General features: G+C 40.7%; 1 long non-coding RNA gene across 1 annotated transcript in view; it reads right to left on the minus strand.

Annotated features, from left to right (window-relative positions):
• Positions 1-5,478, minus strand: part of LOC138756603 (uncharacterized) — a 51,288-nt gene extending 45,810 nt beyond the window's left edge. The window contains exons 1-2 of the long non-coding RNA XR_011353188.1: positions 5,403-5,478; positions 2,754-2,856 (exon numbers count right to left, since the gene is read on the minus strand). This is a non-coding gene — a long non-coding RNA (uncharacterized lncRNA). The remainder of the gene's footprint in view (positions 1-2,753; positions 2,857-5,402) is intronic.
• Positions 5,479-13,883: the final 8,405 nt, after the last annotated feature.

The raw sequence follows: 13,883 nt of genomic DNA on the forward strand, positions 1-13,883 counted from the left end.
ATGTGAAAATAATTTGTCCTAAAGTAGTTCCAACAGGAATCTTTAGAAAAATATACAATAAATGAAAGTATTGTAAAAGAACGAGTTTACATCAATGCTAATATGGTCTAAAATGCTTCAAACCTAATATTTCACAGCAGCCATTTCAAAGGAGCATCTAATCAAAAAATAGACACTGTTAGATCAGAAAAAATATTGCTTCAACATCTTATGCTGTTATATTTGCAAACGTACCAACTGTTTAATATGTATATAGCAAGATCTGCCAGTGAGCAAGAATAGAAATATATTTTTTGCGTTGTTTTCACTAAACAGAGAAAATGTGTCATTTATTTTTGTATTTAGAAATTGGTGCAATTTGGCACCTACAATAGTACAGCACGCTCAAGAAATACAATAATATTTACACACTACTTGAAACATTTAAATATTTTATTTGGGGCTTGAATGTATATTAACAGTTTTCTTCTGAGTCACTGGCTTTAAATTATTTTGTTATTTTATTTGCCCCTTTCTCTACTTTCATCACTCACATTTGATTTTTGATCATTTAAACTAATTCATTTATTAGTTCTTTGGAAGTGCTGCTTGTTGTGGAGTCAAGGTCAGAACCACAACACTTCTGCTTTTGAAAAAGAGGTCATGGGTTCAAGTTCAATTTCAAAGGCAGAAGCATAAAATCTATCCCGACCCCTGGATGCAGTGTTGCTGCTCCGATGGGATGCTGCCCTTAAGTCGAGGGTTTCTCTAACTTGAGGCATTAACATCAAGGTACTTCCTGCCCTTGTGCTTATAAAAGGTCCCACCAGTGTCCTAGACAGTTATTGTTCCTCAACCAATACATGCAAGCATAACCTGCTCGAGGAATCTCACGAGGGAAAATTGATTCTGATGGAATGAAAGAGTGCTGCACTTAGAACTTTCTGTAACTCCGTCAAACATCCAAAAGTTTAGAAAGGCACCAGATAGCATTTATACGACACCTTTCTTTGATTCAAGTAATATTTTCACTTGACGAATGACAGATCATCGGTAAGAATTTCGAAAGGGATCAATAAAAATAAAGACAAATCAACCTTCATGAGATTTTACAGTCAGCACAAAACCATCAACTACAGGAGCTTCCCCACTTATGATGGTCTGACTTACACTTTTTTAAAAAGTTATGATGTTTCGAATCCGTACTTCCAATTTCGAATTCAGATCTGTTCCCGCACTTGCGATATGCTACTCTCTCACGATGTTGGGCATTTTAGTTCAATGCTTCAAACATTCTTCATGCCCAGGGTGCTTTCAGCTGCGTATGTTAATAGATAATTTTAAGTGTGGAATAAAGGTATTCAAAATTTAATTATAAAAAATGGTAGGTCCTGTATTCTTTTTCGACTTACGATGGGTAACACCTTCATAAGTTGAGGAGCCACTGTACTTCATTTAGACCTACAGCATGGTAACAAGCCCTTTCAACCCACCCAATTACATCCGATTGACCTACAGCTCCGGTACATCTTTATCTGATGACACAAAAATAGGAGGGTGAGCAAAATGCAAAAGACCCTGTTAAGGGATAGAGGTAGGTTAAATGAGTGGGCAAGAATTTGGCAGATAGAGTGAATGGCAAAAAAATGTGATGTTATCAACTTTGATAGGAAGAATGGAAAAGCAAATTATTATTTAAATAATTTGGCATATTGGAATATAAAACACAAAAAGTTAACAAAGTTGGAGTCATAGAAAGATATAGTGCACAAAAAGAACATCAGCCCATTGGGTTAAGCATTGACCAACAATTATGCATTCACATTGATCTCACATTAGAGCCATTTATTTTATTCTCTCCACATTCCCATCATTTCCCCTCAGACTTTACTACTTACTTACTCACCAGGGACAATTTATTGTTGCCAAGTTAATCTACCAACCAGCATGTATTTGGCACATCAAAGAAAATCCATGCAATTGCTGACAGGATGTACAAATTCCACGCAGCATCTGAGGTCAGGATTGAATCTGGGCCTCTAGCATCGTGAGGCAGTAGCTCTACCATTTGTGCTGCCCACATGCAGCAAGTATTGCAGGCACAGGCCTGTGTCGAACTGGCATCTGGAGTTTTGGTCTCCACATTTAAGAAAAGGTATACCTGCACAGCAGGCAGAGCAGAGAAGCCTCATTAGATTGATTCCTGGATTGAATGGTTGTCATTTGAAAACAAAAGGACGAGCATGAAGCCAAATGATGAACTCATGCTCCTTGTGTCCTGATGAGATGTTTCTTTCCTCTTTCTTTATATGCATCTTCTTTTAAATTATGGATTGAATACATAAGTAGAGGTATAGAGCCCTAAGGAGACTAAACATGTGTGCACAGTTTGCAATTTCCTACCTGGGAGATTTTGCAGCTGATGAGTTTAATCAAATCAGGTGAAACAAAGCAGACTTGAGTTCAGAAGAATAGTAATGGAGGTGGAAGGGGAGGGGTTGGGATGGAGATGATCTCATAGAAACAAACAAAATTATTATGGTATTTGACAGATTAGATCCAGGATTGATGAAATGGTGTTGGTTTTCTGGCTGGGATCATGGTTGTAAGGTGAGAGGTCAATAACTCCGGATGGAGATGAGATATCATCTCTTCTGCCAGAGGATGAAGAATTCTCTGAACCAGTTGCTTGTGCAGCCTTAATCACAGACTATTTTCAAGTCAGGGACCAATATTTAGATAATAACTGTATTGTTAATACATGAAAGTGGTACCTGATACCATATACAAGATCAGACATGATCTTAGTGAATGAGAGAAGAGGCCTAGGAGCCAGAGTCCATTCCTGCTTTTCATTTCTTTGGTGCTTTTTTTGTTCTTAAGTAGGTGAGACACAAATAAGAGAAGCCAGATAAAACTCTTCAATCCCCCATCATGCTTGAAAAAAACATTATTTTATATTATTTGAAGATAATCATGTTAATTATCATTTTTGTATAATTGTTAGTTCCATCAACAGCGAAAATTTGGATTTAATGATAGCACTTTTTTGCATTTAAATTGCACAGTTAGAAATTACAAGTTAAACATAAAGCACTAAGAATGGTGGATCACATACCTGATCAGTTATGCTCTAAATATCTTAGGAATTTCTCTGAGAAAGAAAGGTAAATAGAAGAGTTTTGGGCAAGAGCCAAGTGGCTAACGGGGAGGTGAGGAAGGGGGAATATGTCAGATGAGTACTGAATTCGGGGGGGGGGGGGGAAGACGCGAGGGATTTAAACATAAAAGTTGAGTTTATTCTTTGAGTTCTTTGGTGACTGCAAATGAATGAAGATTAGGAGGAACAGTTCTCATATGAGAGGAAATAGAATATGGACATTAGATCTTTGAATTATTGTCCCAATATTAACCACAGGTGTACTTGGATCCTGGATTTCCTAACCTCAAGACCATAATCAGTGAAGATTACCAAGAATATCTCCTCCACAATCTCCATTAGTACCAGGGCATAACAGGACTGTACTTTTATCCCCCTGCTCTGCTCATTTTACACTTATGACTGTGGCTCAGTACGACAATATTGCCTTATACAATTTTGCTGACAATACCACGGTAATGGGTTGTACAAAAGGGGGTGGTGAGTCAGTATATGGGCAGGAGATCGAAAACTTGGCTGAATGGTACACCAACAACAACCTCACACTCTGTCACCAAAATCAAGGAGCCGACTGTAGATTGCAGGAGGGGAAAATCAGAGGTGTACAATTCAGTGATCATTGGTGGGTCAGAGCTGGAATTCACTATTTCAGAGATCCTTTACTGGACCCAATACATTAATGTCATTGTGAAGAAAGCACATCATTACCTCTACTTTTTCAGGAGTTTGTGGAGGTTTGGTGTGACATTGAAAACCTTGGCCAACTTGTACAGATATGTAGTGGAAAGTATGCTGACTGGCTGCATTGTGGCCTGGTATGGGGACATTAATGCCTCTAAGCTGAAAGCCCTGCAAAAGTGAGTGGACATTGTCCAGAACATTACAGGCTACACACCCCACCATCTTGAAAATACTCAGATCGCTGCCATTAGAGGGCAGCAGCAATCACCAAGAATCCAGCACGTGCTCTGTTCTCACTGCTGCCATCAGGAAAGAAGTAAAGGTGCCATAAGACTCGCAGCACCAGGTTCAGGAAGTGCTGATCCCCCTCCACCATCAGACTCCTCAACAACAAACTCAATCAGAGACTCATTTAAGAACTCTTACTTTGTACATTATTTATTATTGAGTATTTATTTTCTATTATGCCCAGTCTGTTTGCATTTCCTTCTTGTTTAAATTTCTCTCTTTTGTATACATATCTTTTTGAGAGTACAGATTTTTTTTTGCTCTACCGTTAAGTAGAAATTCTGCCTGGCCCATGGAAAAAGAATCTTAGGATTGTATGTGATGTCATGTATGTACTCGGACAATAAATCAGTAGTTTGATAGTTGGCCATGTTTCCTTGTGATAAAGCCCTGCTCTGACACAAACTTGTGTTCCAGATTAACTTCAACTATACAAACAAACATCAAGTCCTGAAATTGCAAAGTTTTCCCTCTGTCATTTCAATACAAGATTATGGTTCTTCCAGTGTTTTATCACAATCTTATTCATTCAGGGATGGTTCAGTTAGTGTAGAGGTTAGCACAACACTATTGCAGCGCCAACATTTTGAGTTTGAACCTGGCGCTGTCTGTTAGGAGTTTGCACGTTCTCCGTGTGTCTATGTGGGTTTCCTCCAAGTGTTCTGGTTTCCACCCACCCACCAAAAATGTTTGGGGCTGTTAGATTGATTGGTGTATTTGCATGGCATGGAATCATGGGCTGGAAGGGCCTGTTACCATGCTGAATCACTAAATAGAAAAATAACTTACCATATTGGTGATGTAAGAGTATAATGTAATACAATGAAATGTCAGAGATTTGCCAAGGAATAATTTTTGCTTTCATTGAGTTTCTGTTTAAAACTGAGAGGAACAAAAAACTTAGGCAAAACATTCCATGATTCTATGCACAAGGGTAGATAAGGAGTCAGAGATTGCTTTGACAAGAGGGGGAAATTGTAACAAATGGAAAACATTTCAGTGCTAGTGAGACTGTGCAAGATAAACCCATTATCCAGAATTCAAGCATCCGACAACCTCAAGCAAATGGCAAAAGCAATCAAGGAAAACAAATAAGTAGATAAATAGCATCAATAAGAATGAATAAAAATTTAAATGTAAGTTTAAAATTTGTTAAAGTATGTGTTTTCTGAAGTAACAAATAAACCTTTTTTGTGAAGATGGGAACCAATATTCAGCCAGCGGAGTGCCTTGACTGTGCTCTGCTCATAGCTGCTGTTTGAATAAAATGGAAGAGCTGGTTAACTCCACTCACCATTGGGGTGGCTCTCTTCAAGTGTCTCCTTATCCCTGCTTAATAATATACCAATAAAGACTCTTGCAAGTTTTTTTTTATATATATATATATATATATATAAAAAAATCGGTAAACCTGGGGGAGGGGGTTGTTAATTATGACGGTGACATGGTGAGCATTTTGGTGGTCACAATGCTCTTACAGCACCAGTAACTGGGGTTCAAATTTAAACTTTGTAAAGGACCTGATTAAAGTGAACTTTCCATAATTAACAACTACATTAATGATTTTATTAAAAAAAACACATTTTTCACTGTCTTTTGAATGGTCTATTCTTAATGCTGGCGAAAGAGTTAGCTATTGTAAGATTCTCAAGCCTCCAGAAGATTCGCCTAATCTACCATTCCCCAAGGTGCTGGATACCAGGGTTTTACTGTAAATTTGTTTTCATCTGAGCTTTTGGCATCTGCGTTCAGCCTCAAAATGTTACACATGCTGCAGAGATGAGCAACTTGGGCAAAACGTTAACAAAAATAAATGCAAAAATCTTATTGTGTAAAGCTGAAGAATTTTAAATTAAATGGATGTTTCATCATCTTCATTAAAATTAGCATTCACGTTCCATTCTGAGGAATTGAAAAATATTCTCTTTTATCATTTTTGAAGAGTTTATTCCATGACATAAATCAGTAACATTTGTCTCACTTGATTATCTGGACAAGGATTTCAGTCAAACTTCATCTCCAGCATTCACTTACTGGTATTAGGGAGCATTAAAGCTGTAGAAGTTTCACCTTAAGCTTATTTTGCTCAAGCTTGAAACGTCGTAATGAGTCACCATGGGATCTAAATAGCAACCCTCCTAAAGCACGGATTATCAAATGAGATGTTAGTTCCTAATTGCTCTTAAAGGGAGAAACAGTATGCCATAAATTTGTGAACAAGTAAATGGTTTAGGATCTCAAAATTAAAGTTTAACACTGGTTTGAATTCTGCCCATTTGAGTTTAAGCAGCTATCTCTTGAATTACTGAAAACATGCAACTAAAATTCATAGAATGAAACACAAAAAGCCGCAGATGCTGTAGTTGTAGCCATGGATTCCCGTCTGGGTCTCAGCTGCGCCTGCCATTTTGTTGGCAACATGGAGCAATCCACGCTACAATCCTACACAGACAAGGCCCCTCAAATCTTCCTCTGCTATATCTACAACTTCTTTGGTGGTGCCTCATGCTCCCATGATGAACTCGTCACCTTCCACCACGAACTCAAACTCACTTGATCCATCTCTAGCAACACTGTTCCCTTTCTCGATCTCTCTATCTACATCTCAGGAAACCAACTCTCAACAGACATCTTCTACTAACCTGCCATCTCCTTCATCTGCCTCAACTACCTATCCCCTGTAAGGATTCAATTCCTTTCTCTTAATTCCTCTATCTCCATCACATCTGCTCCCAGGACAAGGTCTTACATGCTGGATCATCAGAGATGTCCTCCTCCTTTAAACAACATGGCTTTCCCTCTAAAACCATCAAGTTGGCTCTTACTTGTATCCTCCATTATCTGCACATCTGCCCTGACCTCCACTGCCCCCCACATGCAATAAAGACAGGACTCCCTTGTCCTCACCTACCACCCTATGCATCAACGTACCATTTTAAACACCACTTTACCTGCCTCTCCCCTCTCCCCTGCAGTAGTGACTGCTTGCATGATTCCCTCGTTCACTCCTCTGTTCCCATCTATTGTCCCCTCGGCACCTGGGCAGGAGATGATACACTTGCACCCACACCTCCTCTTTCACCACCATTCGGGGCCCCAAACAGTCCTTCCAAGTAAAGCAACACTTCACTGTGAATCTACAGGAGTCATTTATTTCATCCTGTGCTCCCACTGTGGGCTCCTCTACATCGGAGGACTGAACAATCATTTTGTTGAGCACCTCAGCTCTGTACACTGGAATAATGTGGATCTCCCAGTGCCACCCATTTCAATTCCCCAACTCATTCCCTTGCCAACATGTCTGTCTATGGTCTCATGGACCACCCGCAAATTGGAGAAACAACTCCTCATATTCCATCTGGGCACCCTTCAATAACAATGAACAAAGGCATGCTATTCTTGACTTTTTATTGGTGTTGCTATCAATGAACTGCTGCCAGCAACATCCTGGAGATCACCATTGAGCAGTTAACTTAACTAGACACATACATTTCTTCAGATGTGTGGGGAAAGTGTGCTCACCAGCTGCATCACGGTCCTGAGCATAAAGCTTTGCAAAAGGCAGGGGGAGGTCTCGTGATGGAGTAATGGCTGGTCAGGGAATTCCAGCCCTCTCCCGAAAAGTTAAAAAAAAAAACACAAAGCACAGAGGTACAAGATTAAAATTTATAATAAAGTAAAAAAAAAGGTGAGAAGAAAATGGCAGTGAAGAAAGAAAAGTCGAAAACAACGGGAAGAAAAGAGGAAGAAAGAATGTCGGAAGAAGAAGGTGAAGGCCTTACCTGTCCGAAGAGGCCCGCCGCGGAGAGAGAAGCCCGCTCCCGCAGGTCAGTGGGAGTCCCGGGCTCGGGACTACAAAAATGGCTCGCAGAGCCGAGTAAAAGTGCGCAGCCGCACATGCGCGATGCGCATGAAAAAAAACACACTGACGGGAGGGGGGAACAGCTGCGGAGTCGATCTCCACAGCTGAGAGACACCTGCAGCACAGCAGCAGGTGCAGAACACAGACAATAACGACAACAAGAAAGAAGAGGGTAAAAAGAAAACAAGGAAACAACAGATGGTCAACCCAGAGGAAGAAGAAGAACAGAAAGAAGTGGAAGAAGAAGAGAAAGGCAAGACAATGGATGTATCTTTTTTTAAAGAATATATGGAATCAGTGAAAAAATGGCAATTACAAGAATTTAATGAGATAAAAAGAATTAAGAATGCAGAAGAAAAAATGAATAAAATGGAAATGGCCATGTCAGAGATAGGAAAAAGAGTGGAAAATATGGAAGCTTTGCAAAAGGCAATAGGCACAGCCCAGGACAGCTCATGAAAACCATTCCCCACCATAAAGAACATCTACAGGAGAGCAGCAGCAAGCATTAGCAATTCACATCACCCAACACTGTGGCTGCCATCAGGAAAGAGGTGTCGGTGTTACAAGACTCGCACCACCAGGTTCAAGAACAGCTGTTCCCCCTCCACCATCAGACTCCTCAATAACAAACTCAATCAGGGACTCATTTAAGGACCCTCACTTGTGCCCTTTATTGATTTTTTTTAAATTTCTGTTTTACACAGTTCGTTTACACATCTTTTATTTGTTTACATGTGTAGCTTGGTTACAGTTTTTTTGCACAGCCAATAAATGATAATTCTGCCTAACCCACAGGAAAAAGAACCTCAGGTTTTATGTGATGTCATGTATGTACACTGACAATGAATCTAATGTCTAAATACAGGGACCACGAGGCTGGATATCCCGCAGTGAGTAATTAACCTGATGGTACCCTGAAGCCTCTCAACTGTTCACAAGACATGTCAATAGCATGAATATTGTCCAATTGCCTGGTGAGTCTTGTTCAGACAACTTATGGGACATAAGTGGCATCCCATCCACCATCCTCAAGATTCAGACCCCCCTCACCATGAGTTAAGGTAAATAGTGGGATTTACCATCAATATATTCTCAAATAATTGCTTAGACTACTCTAAAACAAATGTACAGCCACTAGCAAGATGACAAGGGTAGCAGGTGCCTGGGAACATCAACACCAGCATGTCCCCCCTCACACTTTCTTGCCTTGGAAATATTTAAATCATTCTTTTGATGTCATTGGAGCTCTTATGGGTGTAACGACTACTATCCGTTAAAAGAAAAGTGGGCTCACTAACCTCCAACCGCACAAAACACCCCCGCATGTGCCAACAATCCCCGTGAATAGTGCATGCACACTGGAAGAAACCAGTGCACAACCTCCAGAGCCCGGGACACCACCAATGCCCACTACTTCTATCAACAACAATAAGCAATGCAATCAATTAAATTCTGGCTCCTACAATGGGAACCCCAAAACAACTGCGGTAGTTCCCTCACATCTTCTCTGGGGCAATCGGGTTTGGGCAATAAATGCTGTCCTTGTCTCCAATACTGATGTTCAGGAAAAAAATGAATATAGTACATTTCCCCTTATCCAAAGTTCCATTAACTGAAATGATCCATTGATCAAACTATTTTTGCGGTGCTGACATGATGTCACAAGTTCTGATGAAAATCTGACACCAGAACAAGTCTTTAATGCTGATGAAACATTACTGTTTTGGCATTATTTCCCCAGAAAAACACTGGCTGCAGCTGATGAGATAGCCCCTATGGGAATTAAGGATACCAAGGACAGAATAACTGTGCTGGGATGTGTTCCTGCACCAGGCATGCATAAGTGTAAACTTGCCGTGATAGGAAATTTTGTAAGCAGAGATCAAGTTGTTTTTTTGTACATATTAAATATTTCATGCTCGAAAAGCCCGCCATTTGTGGTTGTTTAACCACTGATGATGTTACTGAGCAGCTTAAAGCCATTAAACGAAAGAAACCAATAAGTGAAAGCTGTCCAGTCCCAAGTTTTTCAGATATGGGGAAACACACTGTAATTGAAAACTTGCTACCAGGCTAATACTCAACTGCCTGTGTTTACATGCAAGTCAGGTCTGAATGGGATTGAACCCATTTTGGCTCCAATATTATGGAACTACAAATCAACATCCCTACATTTCATGACACCCAGTTGTGTCAGGAACCTTGTGATTCCACCAAAGCTGAAGGTGTTTCCACCTTCTGGTTCCTTATGAATGGATACCACATTCCTATCTCCTCTCCTTTACTCCTCTTTCTTCTTTGGCTTGGCTTCGCGGATGACGATTTATGGAGGGGTAATGTCCACGTCTGCTGCAGGCTCGTTGGTGACTGACAAGTCTGATGCGGGACAGGCAGGCACGGTTGCAGCGGTTGCAAGGGAAAATTGGTGGGTTGGGTTTTTCCTCCTTTGTCTTTTGTCAGTGAGGTGGGCTCTGCGGTCTTCTTCAAAGGAGGTTGCTGCCTGCCGAACTGTGAGGTGCCAAGATGCATGGTTGGAGGCGATATCAGCCCACTGGTGGTGGTCAAGGTGGCAGGCACCAAGAGATTTCTTTAAGCAGTCCCTGTACCTCTTCTTTGGTGCACCTCTGTCTCGTTGGCCAGTGGAGAGCTCGCCATATAACACGATCTTGGGAAGGCGATGGTCCTCCATTCTGGAGACGTGACCCACCCAGCACAGTTGGGTCTTCAGCAGCATGAATTCGATGCTTGCGGACTCTGCCAGCTCGAGTACTTCGATGTTGGTGATGAAGTCATTCCAATGAATGTTGAGCATGGAGTGGAGACAGCGCTGATGGAAGCGTTCTATGAGCCATAGGTGATGCCCTTAGAGGACCCATGATTCAGAGCCGAACAGGAGTGTGGGTATGACAACGGCTCTGTACACGCTGATCTTTGTGTGTTTCTTCAGGTGGTTGTTTTTCCAGACTCTTTTGTGTAGTCTATTTGCCTTGGCGATTCTGTAGTCTATCTCTTTGTCGATCCTTGCATCAGAAAAAATGGTGCAGCCGAGGTAGGTAAACTGGTTGACTGTTTTGAGTTCTATGTGCCCGTTGGAGATGTGGGGGAGCTGGCTGATGGAGGACCTCAGTTTTCTTCAGGCTGACTTCCAGACTTACTCCTACAGAAATATTAAAGCCACTCAAAATACTTAGAAAATCTTCTCAGCATCGCTACTTGCTTGTTTACCAATTGAAATGAATCACCACGACAAACTTCTAGGCTATCTCTCTGATGAAAAATTGGTCATTTCTAATTCAGCATAAAATCATCTATTTCTCTGGGGCTTTTAGCATTAAAAGCACCTCAACAACATGTAACATTTGAGAATCCCTTCTGGCTTCAGGAAGAGAAAATCAAGCTATTCGAGCGGCATGGTTGGTTTATCGTTAGTGCAACGCCTTCATAATGCCTGCAATCTGGACAAGGGTTCATATCCCATGCTGTGTAAGGATTTTGTACATTCTCCCCGTGTCAGCATGGATTTTCCCCAGGGGTTCCAATTTCCTCCCACCGTTCAAAACGTACTGAGGGCATAGGCTAATTGAGTGTAAATTGGGCGGCAGAGACTGATGGGCCGAAATGAACTGTTACCATGCTGTATGTCTTTTTTTTAAAAAAAAGCTCATGATATTGCAATAGACAGGAACAATCTAAATAATGTGGTACAGATTGAAATCTATTGAACATGACTGATGAGTTTCTCTTTAATGTGTATTCCAAGAAAAATAGAGCAGAATGCTTTTAAGTGATGAGTGATCAATATCAGGGGGATATGAAGACCAGGTGCAATTCTCAATTTTGGTAGACATCTTTGTCAAGTAAGCTGTGGGTTTTCTCAAAACAATTAGACTGGTCTTAATTTCACATGCCTTAAATTATATAGAGAGGAAATATTATCAAGAATGGCTCAAATTGTTATCACTAGAAGGAATTAGTTCATGATATAGATCAAGTCAAGTTTATTATCATCTGATTGTATGAGTACAACCCAGTGGAACAGCATTCTCCTGTCCTCAGTGCAAAGTGCACAGACACACAACCAGTCATAACACAAATGTAGGCAAACAATACATATGCAGAGCAAGTATTTGTACCTACAAATAAATAGTTTCAGGACTATGAGCACATCAGATGGTTAGTGCAAGCTGGTTGGTTGTTTAGTATTCTCACTGCCCATGGGAAAAAGCTATTCTTCAGCCAGGAGGTGCCGGCTCTGATACTCCTGCATCACTTTCCTCACAGGAGCCAGCTGAAAGATGCTGTACGTGGGGTGGAAGGGGTCCTCAATGATTTTGTGTGCTCTCCTCAGGCAAATATTCCAGTAGATCACATCAATGGAGTGGGGGGGGGGGGAAGAGGGGAGAGGGACTCCAGTGATCCTCTCTGCCATTTTGATGGAACTGCTGATCGACTTACAATCCATTTCTCAGATACAAAAATTCTGTGCAATCAAATGTGTGTACCAATTGTTTTAGCCATGGATTTTTCACTCAATGCATCAACAGCATTTGAAGTCCAAGGCCCTGATGCAAGGGCTTCGTATTCTTTCATGATCAATGCTGTTCCACCTCAAGTAAATGATGGGTAGAACATGTGCAAATTCAAGCAACTTCTGGACCTCATCAGGTGACTATAGTTCTGCAGTGTTTGTTAAAAACAATTTGCAAAAAAAAAAAAAAAAAATTAATGGAGAAACTGATGTCAGTATTGAAAGGGGACACATAATTGGTCAGAACTGGTTGGAAGACAACAGTGATCTGCACCAGTTTTTGGAGTTACAGAGGATTACAGCACAGTACAGACCCTACAGTGTACAATGCTGTGCTGACCGATTCAATAATCTAAACCTCACACCAATGACCCTCTCTTTTTTTGTTGCATCTGTGACTGTTCAGGGTCACAGATGCCACCACCCCGGTAATGCTTTCCAGGCACCCACTACTCTCTGTGTAAAAAGAGCCTACACCTGACTTCTTCCCTAAACTCTCCCCCTCCCTTCACCTTAAAGTGTCCTTTGATATTTGCTACTGATGTTTTAATAACCTTGTAGTCACCTCCACATCTTCTTCACTCCAGAGAAAAGCCCTAGCTCTGTTAACTTTGCTTCCTTACTTGCTTATCAAAAATATACATTAACTTTGTAAGTGTTCATTCAATGGGTAAAAATTGTCTAAACACAGAGCTCATTAAGACAGAGGACCATTCAAACCAAGACACTCCAGCTAGCATACCTTGATGAGGGCTCCAGCCTGAATTGTTGATTATGCATCTTTATCTTTGCTACAAAAAGTACACTGTTTGACTAGCTGAGTTTCTCCAGCATTGCATTTTTACTTTAACCACAGCATCTGCAGTTTTGTCTTTTACTCCACATCCCAGCCTTGCTGGAAATCAAGCTACTTAAATGACAAATCTATCAGTTTTAATCACAAACAATGGATACCTGCTGGTAGGCATTATGTAACAGGCAATAAGATAATTGATTAATTGAAAAATACTGACCTAGATCAATGGTTTGCAAACTGCCCCCTCAACTCACATTCCATTTTAAGTAATCCTATGCCTTAAATTCTCTGTGATTAGTAAATGATTGCTTAAGGTGGAATGCGAGTGGAAAGGAAAAGTTTGAAAATCACTATTTTAATCGTACCTAATTGACTTGTTATGTGCACGGCTTCATAACTCCAAAGGAAATAGACCAATGACAATTTTTCTCAAGTAAAATATTTCAGTAACAATTGGTTCTAGAGCAGTGATTCCCAGCTTTCTTTTCCCACTCACATACCACCTTAACTCCCTTACTAATCACAGAGCATTTCTAGGGATTAGATAAGGTGAAAAGTGAGTGCTGGGAGGGGGAGAGCAGTTTGA

Source organism: Narcine bancroftii, chromosome 3 (assembly GCF_036971445.1).
Source record: "Narcine bancroftii isolate sNarBan1 chromosome 3, sNarBan1.hap1, whole genome shotgun sequence".
Classification (NCBI taxonomy): Eukaryota; Metazoa; Chordata; class Chondrichthyes; order Torpediniformes; family Narcinidae; genus Narcine; species Narcine bancroftii.